At 38.7% G+C, this 3838-nt stretch overlaps 1 pseudogene; it reads right to left on the reverse strand.

Annotated features, from left to right (window-relative positions):
• Positions 1 to 301: 301 nt before the first annotated feature.
• LOC124555070 lies at positions 302 to 419 on the reverse strand (annotated as a pseudogene).
• Between the last annotated feature and the right edge of the window lie 3419 nt (positions 420 to 3838).

Raw genomic sequence — 3838 nt, forward strand, 5'->3', positions numbered from 1 at the left:
TTTTTAGTTTCCTGGAACTTCATTAATGGAAGCTGGAAGCAGACTGCAGTGCCCGCACAGCACTAACTGAAAAATTTGAAAGCTGTGGCATATGTAAAAGCACTCCGTCTTCAGGCCACAAGTGGCCCATCGGGACCATCCAACTGCTGTGTCATCCTCAGGTGAGGATGTAGATAGGAGGGACATGTGGTCAGCACACCACTCTCCCGGTCGTTAAGATGGTTATCTTTGACCGGAGCCGCTACTATTCAGTCGAGTAGCTCCTCAATTGGCATCACGAGGCTGAGTGCACCCCAAAAAATGGCAACAGCGCATGGCAGCCTGGATGGTCACCCATCCAAGTGCTGGCCACGCCCGACAGCACTTAACTTCGGTGATCTCACAGGAACCGGTGTATCCACTGCGGCAAGGCCATTGCCTTTGGCTTATGTAGACATGCAGTGAAATAGACAAAATCATGTCTGTAACAGAAAGCAGTACATGACAGAAGAATCTGGATCCAGACTTGAAATCAGGGATATTGCATATGGTGTATCACAAGGATTTTTGCTTGGATCTCTTCTGTGTCACTGACACTTGCATGCAACATTTAAGGACAAAAGTAAGTTTCACGTTGTGTGTCACTGGCAAGTAATGTAACTTGATGAAATTTAGACCACATGTAGAAAGAACTGCTACTGTATAGCACAGAAGATAACAAAAAGAACTATGCAATCAGATGAACAGAAATGAAACATTTATTCAAAGTCAACAATTACACTGAAGACATCACAATTCATGATGGTTCCTATGACATTACAAATGTTGGCAAAGAGTGATTGTGGTAGCGCATTCCATTCCCCACCAGTGCAGCTGACAACTGCTCGGTGGTCATTAGTAAATGTGGACATGCTGCAGTACATCTCCACAATGCACCCCACGCATGCTTGATGGGATTTAATTTGGCAAAAGGGGGGAGGGGACAGAATGGGAAGGCCAGTCTGTTTGCCAAATATCCTTTCCTTCCATGATCTCCTCCATCTGTGCTGTTTGACGCAGTTACACATTGTTATCCATAAGACTGAAGAGAGGGCCAAACACACCTCCAACAAGATGCACATGGGAAGGAGTACAATGTCACACAAACAATGAGCAGTGAGTGTACCGCATTCAAAGATTTGTAGGTCGATACACCCATGCAACATTATGCCTTCCTACATCATAACACTGGGACCACCAAAATAATCACGTTCAACAACGTTCCTGGATGTATTATTTGTTCCCACATCCTGCCATATGAGGATATGTCCAGTACAGAGGATATATGGTGAATGGACTGCCCTTCCTGTTCCTGCAGTTTAAATTCCATCGAGCACATGCGGGCTGTGCTGTGACACACTACAGCACATTTACATGCACCAACAATTACACGGCATTTGTCATCCACAATGGTAGCGGAATGAAATTCCCTACCCCAAGAACTTCTTGTCAACCTTGTGACCAGTATGGGAGCTTGCCGCAGAGCATTTACTTATTAAGAATAATGCCTTGTCTTTTGTAATGTCCAGGGAACCACTGGAATCATGGTTACTTTAGTGTTGTTATTGTCTTTGAATAAAAGAGACATTTCAGTCTGTCTCACTGCATAGTTACCCAATGCACTATATTGTAGCAGTTCTTTCTATGTACGGTCCAAGATTCATCGTGTTACAGTGACTTGGCAGTGACACTTCATGCAGAAGTTACTTTCATTCTTAACTTTTGCACAGCAGTGTATTCATTAAGAATATTGAAGTCAGTGAGAAGGATAAAAAAATACTGTATACTGATGAGACAATAGTGAGTGTGGAATAAAATCTGGAAACACTGGAAATAAGTGTGTTTCTGTGTGTTTCTGTCAGTAAATAACATAGTATCACGGCTCACACAGAATGACTTAATTATAAATCTAAAAAAGACATAGATCCGTTTCTTTCTTCATGAATACCAAGAACACTAACATTTTTTGAAATAACAATTGTCAATAAGCTCGAATGGAGACAACATATGAACAATATCAGCAATAAATCAAGCACTGTAATATTTATTATGAAATAGCTTGCACATTATGCTAACAAACAACTTCTGTGTGCCGTACACCATGCTCTACTTGAACCATACATACAATATGGAATTACTGTCTGTGGTAACTCTAGCAGCAATAATATAAAAATAATTTTTGTATTTCATTCTGAAATTAAAGAAAAAAATTGACTCATACAGAAATGCCTTCCATAACCTAAAAATATTGACATTTGCATCCACATACGATTACAAAACACTAATTTCAAGGCATCACATTATTAGAAAAAAAATGTTCATTCATATGAGACAAGAAATAAACACAAGCTGAGAAGTATACCAAACAGGCTGGGCACTGCTGAAAGAGGCCCTTGATACTTGATGTAGAACTGGTAAAGCATCTTCCTAAGAGTCTGTAGAACAAAATGGATGAAATGACAGTCCAGAAACTTCTGAAGGATTATTTAATGGGAAAAATAATTTTATAGTGTAGAGGCATATACAGTATGTGTAAAGAATGAGGGGTTATAAACCCAAAAATCAGTTTTGGTAAATAAAAAGTTTCTAGTGCAGCTCACAAGTATTATTTTAATAAATAAGAAATTTCTGTTATTACCTGTATGTATGTATCATGATCACTTGAATATATTGTAGCACGTAATAACTTTAAGGCCCAATGGTACCTGTGAGAAAAATGTATACAGCATTACTATCATTATTGCCACCTTGATGTTTTATATTGTAATTTGTAGGCTAAAAATTTTAAGATATTACATTAAGTTGACTTGTCCTATATTACAAGTACACACTCTGTGCATAATGCAATCAGATGGGATGAAATAAAAAGCAACCAGTCAGTGAGCCATCTAGTTACTGTCACAATCAATTAGGGTCAGTGACATGTTGATCAAATTATTTGCCAAATAATTAGATTGGTCCCTGTTCCCATGTAACAGATATTGTCAAAAATGGTAAAATGATAGTAAATGAAATTAATAAATGAAGGAAAATTTCAACTTCTTCCAATAAATAAACAACCTATGGTGGACAAAGAGGTTTTCACCCTCAGAAAATGTATTGGATGGTGTGAACTTCAATATCAGGAAGCAGAAGCCAGGTCATATTCAGCAGAAGTCAGGTCACCCCTATAAGAAGTCACATCACCAACAGCAAAAGATCCAGGACTGGCAGCAGAACATCTCTTATGGGCAGCAGAAAACCCATCCCCTCCTGTAGCAGCTGCAGTGAATATTAGAATGCAGCCAAAAGAAATATCCACAGAGCTCTGAAAACAGTAGTACTCGAGGATTTTTCTTACCCTACTCCAAAATAGGATCAGATATGACACAGCAAAGTGCAAGTTGAAATGTTCGCTGTCTCTGTTCTAGAGGTTTTCATATTTTAAGCTCTTACACACAGAGGCTGAGAAATAAACCTTTTGCCTTAAATTTGCATTTAATTTTACTACATAAATTTTACTAAAAATTTGGCACAGAACACTGGTGCAGAAACTTTTGGACTAGATACTGTTAACTTTAGACATTGTAATTTGTCTAGTCAGTTCTGCGGGGAGGAAGCCAAGAGTGGAAGGGTTCATGTTTTTGTTAAATCCATTGTTGAATATAAAATACAATGTAAGATAGAAGCAATTGGTATTGAAAAGGATTTTGAAGAGGCTGCTGTTCAGTTCCACAGGAAAAAGAGTAAAGTAATAACCATAGCAGTCAATACAGTAGATTACCTGGTGGTGGTGGTGGTGGTGGTAGTAGTAGTAGTAGTAGTAGTAGTAGTAGTCGTG

This window comes from Schistocerca americana, chromosome 1, assembly GCF_021461395.2.
Source record: "Schistocerca americana isolate TAMUIC-IGC-003095 chromosome 1, iqSchAmer2.1, whole genome shotgun sequence".
NCBI classification, from domain to species: domain Eukaryota; kingdom Metazoa; phylum Arthropoda; class Insecta; order Orthoptera; family Acrididae; genus Schistocerca; species Schistocerca americana.